This window comes from Xenopus laevis, chromosome 8S, assembly GCF_017654675.1.
Source record: "Xenopus laevis strain J_2021 chromosome 8S, Xenopus_laevis_v10.1, whole genome shotgun sequence".
Taxonomy (NCBI): Eukaryota; Metazoa; Chordata; class Amphibia; order Anura; family Pipidae; genus Xenopus; species Xenopus laevis.
The window spans coordinates 56,688,874-56,701,373 of NC_054386.1; positions in this window are offsets into that span (position 1 = coordinate 56,688,874).

Here is a 12,500-nt window from a genome sequence, read left to right on the forward strand (position 1 = left end):
CCCCTCTCTCTCCAGCTCGCTCTCTCGCTCTTCGCTCGCTCGCCTCTCTCCGCTCTCGCTCTCTCGCTCTCTCGCTCTCTCGCTCTCTCCTCGCTCTCTCTCCGCTTCTCTCTCGCTCTTTCGCGCTCTCTCGCTCTCTCGCGCTCTCTCTCGCTCTTCTCGCGGCTCTCGCTCTCGCGCTACTCTCGCGCTCTCTCTCGCTCTCTCTCGCTCTCTCTCGCTCTCCCGCTTCCTCTCTCTATATATCTATATATCTATATATCCTCTCTCTCTCTCTCGCTCCTCGCTCCGCTCTCTTTCTCGCTCTCTCATCTGGCTCTCTCCTCGCCTCCTCTCGCTCCTCTCGCTCTCTCTCTCTCGCTCTCTCTCTCTCGCTCTCTCTCTTCTCGCATCTCTCTCTCTCGCTCTCTCTCTCGCTTCTCTCTCTCGCTCTCTCTCTCGCTCTCTCTCCTCCGCTTCTCTCTCTCTCTCTCTCTCTTCGCTCTCTCCTCGTCTCTCGCTCTCTCCTCGCTCTCTCTCGCTCTCTCTCGCCTCTCTCTCGCCTCTCTCTTCGCTCTCTCTCGCTTCTCTTCTCTTCGCCCGCTCATCTCGCGCTCTCTCGCTCTCTCTCGCGCTCCTCCGCGCTCTCTCGCTTCTCCTCTCGCCGCTCTCTCGCCTCGCTCCTCTCTCTCGCTCCTCTCGCTCTCTTCTCTCTCGCTCTCGCTCTCGCCTCTCTCGCTCTCCTCTCCCTATATATCTCCTCGCTCTCGCTCTCTCTCTTCGCTCTCTCTCCGCTCTCTCTCTCGCTCTCTCTCTCGCTCTCTCTCTCGCTCTCTCCTCGCTCGCTCTCTCGCTCGCTTAACTCTCGCTCTCTCGCTCGCTCTTCTCGCTCTCTCTCTCGCTCAGCTCTACTCGGCTCGCTCTCTCGCCTCTCTCGCTCTGCTCGCTCTCTCGCTCTCGCTCTCTCGCTCTCTCGGCTCTCGCCTCCTCGCTCTCTCGGCCTTCGCGCCTCTCTCATCGCTCTCTCTCGCGCTCTTCTCTCTCGCTCGCTCTCTCGCCTCGCTCGCTCTTTTCGCTCGCTCTCTCGCTCTCTCGCTCTCTCCGCTTCCTCTCTCGCTCTCTCTCTCGCTCTCTCTCTCGTCTCTCGCGCCTCTCCGCTCTCTTCGCGCTCTCGGCTCTCTCGCTCTCTCGCGCTCTCGCTCTCGCTCTCTCTCTCGCTCTCTCTCGCTCTCTCGCGCTCTCGCTCTCTCGCTCTCTCGCTCTCTCGCGCTCTCTCTCGCTCTCTCGCGCTCTCGCTCTCGCCCTCTCGCTCTTCTCTCTCGCTTCTCTCCTCGCTCTCTCTCGCTCTCGCTCTTCTCGCTCTCTCGCTCTCTTCTCTCCTCTCTCTTCTCGCTCTCTCTCGCTCTCTCTCTCTTCTCGCTCTCTCTCTATATATAATATCTCCTCTCTCTCTCTCTCATATCTCTATCTCTCTATCTCTATTCTCTCTCTCTCTATCTCTATCTCTCGTCTAACTCTTATCTCCTTCTCTCTATCTCTCTCTCTCTCTTCTCATATATCTATATCTCTCTCTCTTCCTCTCCTCTCTATTATATCTAAATATCTCTCTCTATCTCTCTTCTCTCTCTCTATATATCTATATATCTCTCTCTCTATATATATATCTATATATCTCTCTCTCTCTTCCTCTCTCTCTCTCTCTAATATATATCTATTATATCTCTCTCTCACTCTCTCTCTCTCTCTCTCTCTATAATATCTATATAAATCTCTTCTCTCTCTCTCTCTCTCCTCTATATATATCATATATCTCTCTCTCTCTCGTATATCTATATCTATATCTATATCATCTCTCTCTCTCTCTCCTCTCTCTCTATCTCTCTCTCTATCTATATATCTCTCTCTCTCTCTCTTCTCTCTCTCTCTCTATCTATAATATCTCTCTCTCTCTCTCTCTCTCTCTCTCTCTCTCTCTCTCTTATTATATATATCTCTCCTCTTCTCTCTCTTCTATATCTCTCTTCTCCTCTATCTATTATATATTCTTCTCTCTCTCTTCTTCTCTCTCTCTCTATCTATATATCTCTCTCTCTCTACTCTAAGAGATATCTAATATCTATATCACTATATATCTCTCTTCTCTCTCTCTCTCTCTCTCTCTCTCTCTCTATATAGTATTCTATATATCTCTCTCTCTCTTCTTCTCTCTCTCTCTTCTATATATATAACTACTATATATCTCTCTCTCTCTCTCTCTCTCTTCTCCCTCCTATATTATATATCTATATATCTCTCTCTCTTCTCTCTATATCTATATTCTAATATCTCTCGATATATATTCTATATCTAATATCTTAATAAATATTTTTCATTCTAAACAGCTAAAGCTCTTCCTATTATTCTTTTCAATGTTTTTGGGAAAAATAAATTTCACCTTCATTTGAATGAAGTGCCTGGAAACCTCCTCTCTCTTCTCTCTCTCTCTCTCTCTCTCTCTCTCTCTCTCTCTCTCTCTCTCCTCTCTCTCTCTCTCTCTATATATTCTATTATATCTCTCTCTCTCTCTCTCTATATATCTATATCTATATCATATATTCTATATCTCTCTCTCTCTCTCTCTCTCTCTCTCTCTCTCTCTCTATATCTAATATATCTCTCTTCTCTCTCTCTATATATATCTATATATCTTCTCTCCTCTCTCCATATATCTATATTCTATTCTCTCTCTCTCTCTTCTCTCTCCTCTCTCATCTATATTATCTATATATCTCTCTCGCTCTATAATCTATATCTCTCTCTCCTCTCTCTCTCTCTCGTCTCTCTCTCTCTCTTTCTCTTCCTCTCTTATATCTCTCTCATCCTATATATTCTATATATCTCTCTCTCTCTCTTCCTCTCTCTCTATATATCTATATATCTCCTCTCTCTCTCTCTATCTCTCCTCCTCTAGTATATACTCTACATATCTCTCTCTTCTCTCTCTTCTATTATTATCTAATATATCCTCTCTCTATATATATCTCTCTCTCTCTCTCTCTCTCCTCTCTCTCTCCTCCTCCTCTATCTATATATCTCTCTCTCTCTCTCTCTTCTATCTATATAATCTCTCCTCCTTCTCTCTCTCTCTATCTATATCTCTCCTCTTTCATCTCTCTCTTCTCTCTCTCTATATATCTCTCTCTCTCTCTTTCTCTCTCTCTATTATATATCTATATATCTCTCTACTCTCTCTCTATATATACGTATATCTCTCTTCTCTCTCTCTCTCTCTCTCTCTAATATATATCATATATTATCCTCTCTCTCTCTCTCTCTCTCTCTTATATCTATATTCTATCTCTCTCTCTCTCTCTCTCTCTCTCTCTCTCTCTCTCCTCTCTCCTATATCTATATCTATTTATCTCTCTCCTCTCTCTCTCTCCTAATTATATCTATATATCTCTTTCTCCTCTCTCTCTCTCTCTCCTATATACTATATAATCTCTCTCTATATCTATTATTCTCTCTCTCTCTCTCTCTATATCTATATCTATATATCATCTCTCTATATCTATATCTCTCTCTCTCTCTCTCTCTATAATCTATATCTCTAATATTCTCTCTCCATATATCTATTATTCTCCTCTCTCTCTCTTATATCTATATCTATATACTTATCTCTATATCTCTCTCTCTCTCTCTCTATATCATAATCTACTATATCTATATCCTATTATATCTCTCTCTATATCTATCTCTCTCTCTCTTCTCTCTCTCTCTCTTCTCTCTCTCAACCTAATTATCTTATATCTATATCTATATCTTCTCTCTCTCTCTCTCTCTCTCTCTCTCTCTCTCCTCTCTCTCTCTAATATATATATCTCTCTCTCTCTCTATCTATATCTATATCTCTCTCTCTCTCTATATTATCTATATCTTATATCTAACTCTCTCTCTCTCTCTCCTATATATATCTATATATCTCTCTCTCTCTCTCTCTCCTTCTCTCTCTCTCCTCTATATATCCTACTAATCTCTCTCTCTCTATATATATCTATATCTATATCTATATATCTCTCTCTCCTCTCTCTCTCTCTCTATTATATATCTATATATCTCTCTCTCTCTCTATATATCATTATATCTCTCTTCTCTCTCTCTTCTTATCTATCTAATGATATTCATAATATCTATATATCTCTCTCTCTCTCTCTCTCTTCTCTCTCTCCTCCTCTCTACTTCTCATATCTATATGATCTCTCTCTCTCTATATATATCTTATATCTATATCTATCTCTCTTTCTCTCTCTCTTCTATCTCTCTCTCTCTCTCTCTCTATCTCTCTCTATCTCTCTATCTCTCTCCTCTCTCTCTATATATTCTATATACTCTCTCTCTCTCTCTCTCTCTCTCCTCTCTCTATATCATTAATCTCTCTCTCTCTCTCTCTCTCCTCTCTCTCTCTCTCTCTCTCATATATCTATATATCTCTCTCTCTCCATAACTACCCCCTCCCTCCTCTCTCTCCCAATCTATAATCTCTCGCTCCCCGCTCTCTCTCCCCCCGCCCCCCCTCTCTCGCTCTCTCCTCCTCCGCTCTCCTCGCTCTCTCTCTATTATATCTAACCCATCCCCATATATCAACTCTCTCTCTCTCTACTATATCATATCTCTCTCTCTCTCTCTCTCTCTCTATATATCTTATTATCTCTACTCTCTCTCTCGCTCTCTTCGCCTCTCTCGCTCTCTCTCTCTCTCTCTCCTACTATATCATATCTCTCTCCTCTCTCTCTTCTCTCTCTCTCTCTCGCGCTCATCTCGCGCTCTCTCGGGCGCTCTTCGCGCGCTCTCCGCCTCTCTCTCGAGCTCTTCTCGCGCTTCTCTCGCCTCGCTCTTCTCTCTCGCTCTCTCTCTCTCGCTCTCTCTCTCGCGTCTCTCCCCTCGCTCTCTCCTCGCCTCTCTCTCTTCTCTCTCTCCTCTCGCTCTCTCTCTCGCTCTCTCTTTCGCTCTCTCTCTCTCTCTCTCTAATCTCTCTCGCTCTGCTCTCTCTCTCTCTCTCTCTTATTATCTCTCTCGCTCTCTCTCGCTCTCCTCTCTTCTCTTCTCCCTCGCGCTTCTATCTCTCTCTCCGCTCTCTCTCTCTTATATATTCATATCTCTCTCTCTCCCCCTCTCTCTCTCTATATATATCTATATATCTCTCTCTCTCCTAATATATCTCATTCATTCTCTTCTCTCTCTCTCTCTCTCTATATATATATCTATATTCTCTCTCCTCTCTCTCTCTCTCTTATATATTCTATTATCTCTCTCTCTTCTCTCTCGCTTCTCTCGCCTCTTCTCTCGCTCTCTCTTCTCTCTCTCTCTTCTTCTATATATCTATATCTATATACTATATATCTCTCTCTCGCTCTCGCTCTCGCTCTCTTCTCTCGCTCTCTCTCGGCTCTCTCTCGCTCTCTCTCCCGCTCTCTCTCGCTCTCCTCGCCCTCGCTCTCTCTCCCTCTCTCTCGCTCTCTCCGCGGCCTCTCGGCCTCTCTCGCGCTCCGCCTCCGCGCCCTCCCGCCTCTCTCCGCTCCCCCACCGCTTCTCGCCTCTCGCTCCTCTCGCTCTCTATATATCTCTCTCGCTAATCTCTATATACTCCTTCCTCGCTCTCTCTCTCCGCTCTCTCTCTCGCTCTCTCTTCGCTCTCTCCTCTCGCTCTCTCTCTCGCTCGCTCTCTGCGCTTCTCTCCGCTCTCTCTCTCGCTCTCTCTCTCGCTCGCTTTCCTTCTCTCTTCTCTCGCCTCTCCTCGCTCTCTCTCTCGCTCTCTCGCTCTCATCGCTCTCTCGCTCCCGCTGTCGTCTCTCTCGCATCTCGCTCTCTCTCTCGTCTCTTCTCTGCGCTCCCCCCCTCTCGCGCTCTCTCTTCGCGCTCTCTCTCGCTCTCTCGCCGCTCTCCTCTCCGCTCTCTCGCGCACTCTCGCTCTCTCGCTCTCTCGCCTCTCTCTCATCGCTCTCTCTCTCGGCTCCTCTCCCCTCCGCTCTCTCTCGCTTCTCTCTCGCTCTCTCTCTCGCTCTCTCTCTCGCTCCTCTCTGCCCCCCTCTCCGCGCTCTCTCGCGCCTCTCTCTCGCTCTCTCGCTCTCTCGCTTCTCTCCTCTCTCGCATCTCTCTCCCTCTCTCGCTCTCTCAGTCGCGCTCCTCGCCGCTCTCTTCACGCTCTCTCGCTCTCTCGCCTCTCTCTCTTCGCTCTCCGCTGCCTCGCTTCTCTCGCTCTCTCGTCTCCTCCCCCTCTCTTCCCTCTCTCGCTCCTCGCCTCTCTCGCTCTCTCGCCCCGCTCTCTCTCGCTCTTCTCTCTCTTCTCTCTCTCGCCTCTTCTCGCTCTCTCGCTCTCTCGCTCTCTCTCTCGCTCTCGCTCTCTCATCGCGCTCTCTCGCTCTTCCTCTCTCTCTTCCGTCCCGCTCTCCTCCGCGCCTCTCTCTCCGCTCTCGCGCGCGTCTCTCTGCGCTTCCTTCTCGCGCCTCTCTCGCCTCTCCTCTCGCTCTCTCGCTCTCGCTCTCCGCTCTCCTCTCTCGCTCTCTCGCCTCTCTCGCGCGCTCTCTCGGCTCTCTCGCTCTCTCGCTCCTCTCTCGCTCTCTCGCTCGCTGCTCTCGCTCTCTCTCTCGCTCTCGCTCTCGCTCTCGCTCTCCTCCTCGCCGCTCTCTCTTTCTCGCTCTCTCTCTCTCTCTCGCTCTCTCTTCTCTCTTCTTCGCTCTCTCTCTCTCTCTCTATATATTCTATCTTCTCTCTCTCCTCTCTCTCTCTCTCTATATATATCTATCTCTCTTTCTCTCTCTCTCTCTATCTCTTCTCTCTCTCTATCTCTCTCTCTCTCTCTCTATATATCTATATCTCTCTCTTCTCTCTCTATATTATCTATCTCTCTCTACTCTCTTTTCTCTCTCTCTCTTCTCTCTCTCTCTATCTCTCTCTCTCTCTACTATATATTCTATATATCTCTCTTCTCTATATATATATCTATATATCTCTTCTCCTCTCTCTTCTCTCTCTCTCTCCTCTCCCTCTATATATATCTTATAATATCTCTCTCTTCTCTCTATATATCTATCTCTCTCTCTTCTCTTCTCTCATCTCTCTCCTCTATTTTTATATCTATATATCTCTCTCCTCTCTATTATCTATATTATATCTATACTATATCTATATCATCTCTCTTCTTCTCTCTTCTCTCTCTCTTCTCTCTCTCTCTCTCCCTCTCTCTCTCTCTCTAATCTATATATCTCTCTCTCTCTTCTCTATCTTATATATCTCTCTCTCTCTCTCTCTCTTATTCTCGCTCTCTCTTATCATATATCTTCTCTCTCCTCTCTCATATCTATATATCTCTCTCCTCTCTCTATAGAGATATCTATATCTATATCATATATCTCTCTCTCCTCTCTCTCTCTCATCTCTCTCTCTATATATCTATATATCTCTCTCTCTCTCTCTCTCTCTCTCTATATATATATATCTATATAATTCTCTCTCCTTCTCTCTCATTCTCTCTATATATATCTACTATATACTCTCTCCTCTCTCTATATCTATATCTATATCTCTCGAAATATATCGTATATCTATTATCTAATGAAATATTTTCATTTTCCTAACAGCTTAAAAGCCTCTTATTCTATATTCTTCATGTTTTCTTTTGAAAAAAATAAAATTTCACCTTTCATTGAATGATAGTGCCGGAAACTCTCATCTGTCCCCTCTCTCCTCTCTCTCCTCTCTCTCCTCTCTATTAAATACTATATATCCCTCTTCTCTCTCTATATATCTATATCTACTAATCTAGTTTCTCTCTCTCTCTCTCCTCCTCTCTCTCTCTCTCTTCCTCTCTCTCAGTATATCAATATCTCTCTCTCTCCTCTCTCTCTCTATATATCATATTATCTCTCTCCTTTTTTTTTTCTCCTCTATATCTATATCATATCATATATCTCTCTCTCTCTCTCTCTCTCTCTCTATATATCTATATATCTCTGACTCTCTCTAATATATCTATATCTCTTCTCTCTCTCTCTCTCTTCTCTTCTACTCTCTCCTCTCTCTCTCCCTCTCTCTCTCTATATATCTATATATCTCTCTCTCTCCTCTCTCTATATATACTATATATCTCTCCTCTCTCTCTCTCTCTATCTCTCCTTCTCTAGATCATCTATATATCTCTCTCTCTCTCTTCTATATATATCTATATACTCTCTCTCTCATTATATTATATCGTATCTCTCTTCTTCTCACTCTCTCTCTTCTCTCCCTTCCTCTCTCTCTCTATATATCTCTCTCTCTCTCTCTCTCTATCTATATACTCTCTCTCTCTCTCTCTCTATCATATCTCTCTCTCTCTACTCTCTCTCTCTCTCTCTCCTATATATCTATATATCTCTCTCTCTCTCCTATAATATAATCTATATATCTCTCCTCTACTCTCTCTCTCTACATAATCTATATCTCTCTCTCTCTCCTCTCCCTCCTCTCTCTTCTCTCTATATATCTATATCTCTCTCTCCTCTCTTCTCTCTCTCTCTCTCTCTCTATATAATCTAATATATCTCTATCTCTCTCTATATCTATATCTATATCTCAATCTCTCTCTCTCTCTCTCTCTCGCTCTCTCTCTCTCTCCTCTCTCTCTCTATATCTATATCTCTTCTTCTCTCTCTCTATATCTATATCTATATACTATATCTAATATTATCTCTCTCTATATCTATCTCCCTCCCTTTCCGCCACTTCCGGCCCCTCTATCCATTATATCCATCCCATTCATCCTTCTCTTTCTTCATTCTCCCCTCCTTCCGCTCTCTCTCTCTTCTCTCTATACTTCTATCTCTATCTCTATCTCTAATCTCTCTCTCTCTCTCCTCTTCTCTCTCTCCTCTCTCTCTCTCTCTCTCTCTCTCTCTTCTCTCTCTTCTCTCTTCTCTCTCTCTCTCTTATAATCTATATATCTCTCTCTCTCTATATATATCTATATCATATAATCTCTCTCTCTCTCTCTCTCTCTCTCTTCTCTCTCTCTCTCTCTCTCTCTCTATATATATATCTAATATATCTCTCTTCTCTCTCTCTCTATTATATCTAATTCTCTCTCTCTCTCTATATATCTATATCATAATCTATAATCTCTCTCTCTCCTCTCTCTCTCTATTTATCTATTATCTCTCCTCTCTCTCTTATATATCTATACTCTCTCTCTCTCTCTCTCTCTCTCTCTCTATCTATCTATATATCTCTATTAATCTATATATCTCTCTCTCTCTCTTCTCTCTATATATCTATATATCTCTCTCTCTCTATATATATCTAATATCTATATCTATCTCTCTCTCTCTCTCTCTCTCTCTATCTATATATATCTCTCTCTTCTTCTCTCTTCTATCTCTCTCTCTCTCTCTCTCTACTCTCTCTCTCTCTATTATATCTATATTCTCTCTCTCTCTCTCTCTCTCTCTATATATATCTATAATCTCTCTCTCTCTCTCTCTCTCCTCTCTCTATATATCTATATCTCTCTCCTCTCTCTCTCTTCTCTCTCTCTCTCTCTCTATATATCTATCTCTCTCTCTCCTCTCTCTCTCTCTCTCTCTCTCTTCTACTAGTATATCTATATATCCTCTCTCTCTCCTATATCTATATCTATCTCTCTCTCTCTCTCTCTTCTCTCTCTCTCTCTCTCTCTCTCTCTCTATATCTTATCTCTCTCTCTTCTCATCTCTTCTCTATATCTTATATCTCTCTCTCTCTTCTCTCTCTCTCCTATATATCATATTCTCTCTCTCTCTCTCTCTCTCTATCTATATATTATCTCTCTCTCTCTCTATCTCTCTATTATCTCTCCTCTCTCTCTCTTCTCCTCTCTCTCTCTCTCTATATATCTATATCTCTCTCCTCTCTCTCTCTCTCTATATATATCTATCTCTCTTCTCTCTCTCTCTATCTCCTTCTTTCTTCTCTATATATATATCTATCTCTCTCCTCTCTCTCCTCTATCTCTCTCTCTTCTCTCTATCCTCTCCTCTCTCTCTCTCCTCTCTCTCTATCTCTCTCTCTTCTCTCTCCTCTCTCTCTCTCTCTATCTCTCTCTCTCTCTCTTCTATATATCTAATATATCTCTCTCTCTATATATATATCGTATATATTCTCTCTCTCTTCTCTCTCTTCTTCTCTATATATATCATATCTATATATCTCTCTCTCTCGTCTATAATCTATCTCTCTCCTCTCTCTCTCTCTCTCTCTCTCTCTACTATAATATCTATATATCTCTCTCTCTCTCTATATCTATTATCTATATCTATATCTATATCTATATCTATATCTCTTCTCTCTCTCTTCTCTCTCTCTCTCTTCTCTTCTCTCTCTCTCTCTCCTATCATATATTCTCTCTTCTTCTCTCTTCTATCTATATATCTCTCTCTTCTCTCTCTCTCCTATATCTTCTCTCTCTTCTATCTATATATTCTCTCTCTCTTCTCTCTCTCGTATCTATTATATCTCTCTCTCTCTCTCTATAGAGATATCTATAATCGTATATTCTATAAATTCTCTCTCTCTCTCTCTCTCCTCTCTACTCTCTCTATATCTAATTATCTTCTCTCTCTCTCTCTCTCTCTCCTCTATTATATATATAGTCTATAATATCTCTCCTCTCCTCTCTCCTCTCATATATATTTTTTCTAATATATCTCTCCTCTCTCTCTATATCTATAATCTATTATCTCTTTCGAAATATATCTATATCTATAATCTAATGAAATTTTCATTCTAATACAGCTTAAAGCTTCTCTATTATTCTTTCATGTTTTGTGAAAAATAAATTTCACCTTCATTGAATGAAGTGCCGCGAAAAAACCTCTCTCTCATCTCTCTTCTCTCTCTCTCTCCTCTCTCTTCTTCTCTCTCTCTATATTATCTATTATATCTCTCTATCTCTCTTCTATTATATCTATATCTATACTCCCGTCTCTCTCTCTTCCCTTTTTCTCTCTTTCTCCCTCCTCTCTCTCTCTCTCTCTCTCTATAATCTATATATCTCTCTCCTCTTCTCTCTCTATATATCTATAATCTCTCTCTCTCTATATCTATATTCTATATCTATATATCTCTTCTCTCTCTCTCTTCTTCTCTCTATATATTCTATATTATCTTCTCTCTCTCTTATATTATCTAAAATCTCTTCCTCTCTCTCTCTCTCTCCTCTCTCCTCTCTCCTCTCTCTCTCTCTCTAATCTATTATATCTCTCTCTCTCTCTCTCTCTCTATATATCTATATAATCTCTCTCTCTCTCTCTCTCTATCTCTCTCTCTTATATATCATATATCTCTCTCTCTCTTTCCCCTTTCCTATATTATCTATATATCTCTCTCTCCTCTATATATATCTATCTCTCTCTCTCTCTTCTCTCTCTCTCTCCTCTCTCTCTCTCTCATTCTATTATATCTCTCTCTCTCTCTAATTTCTATATATCTCTCTCTCTCTCTCTCTCTATCTAATATTCTCTCTCTCTTCTCTTCTCTCTCTCTTCTCTCTCTCTATATATCTATAATCTCTCTCTCCTCTCTCTATTATATATCTATATATCTCTCTCTCTCTTCTCTCTCTCTTTATATTATCTATCTCTCTCTCTCTTCTCTCTCTCTCTCTCTATTATATCTATATCTCTCTCTCTCTCTCTCTCTCCTCTCTCTCTCTATATATCTATATATTCTCTCTCTTCTCTATATCTATATCTCTCCTCTCTCTCTCCTCTCTCTCTCTCTTCTCTCTCTCTCTCTCTATATCTATATCTATATCTCTCTCTCTCTCTCTCTAATCTATATCTATATTATCTATATCTATAATATCTCTTCTATATCTATCTCTCTCTCTCTCTCTATGCTCTATCTCTATCTCTATCTCTCTCTCTCTCTCTCTCTCTCTCTCTCTCTCTCTCTCTCTCTCTCTCTCTCTCTCTCTCTCTCTCTCTCTCTCTCTCTCTCTCTCTCTCTCTCTCTCTCTCTCTCTCTCTCTCCTCTCTCTCTCTCTCTCTCATATATCTCTCTCTCTCTAGTATATATCTATATCTATATCTATATCCTCTCTTCTCTCTCTTCTCTCTCTCTCTCTCTCTCTCTCTCTCTCATATATATATATCTTATATTTCTCTCTCTCTTCTCTCTCTATATATCTATATATCTCTCTTCTCTCTCTATATATCTATCTATCTAATATCTATATCTCTCTCTCTCTCTCTCTCTCTCTATATATCTAATATCTCTCTCTCTCTCTATTATATCTATATCTTCTCTTCTCCTCTCTGCTCTCTCTCTCTCTCTATCTATCTATTATATCTATATATCTATATATCTATATATCTCTCTCTCTCTCTCTCTCTCTCTATATATCTTTATAATCTCTCTCTCATATATATCTAATATTCTTATACTTCTCTCTCTCTTCTCTTCTCTTATTCTCTCTCTCTCTCTCTTCCTCTATCTATATATATCTCTTCTCTCTTCTCTCTCTCTACTAT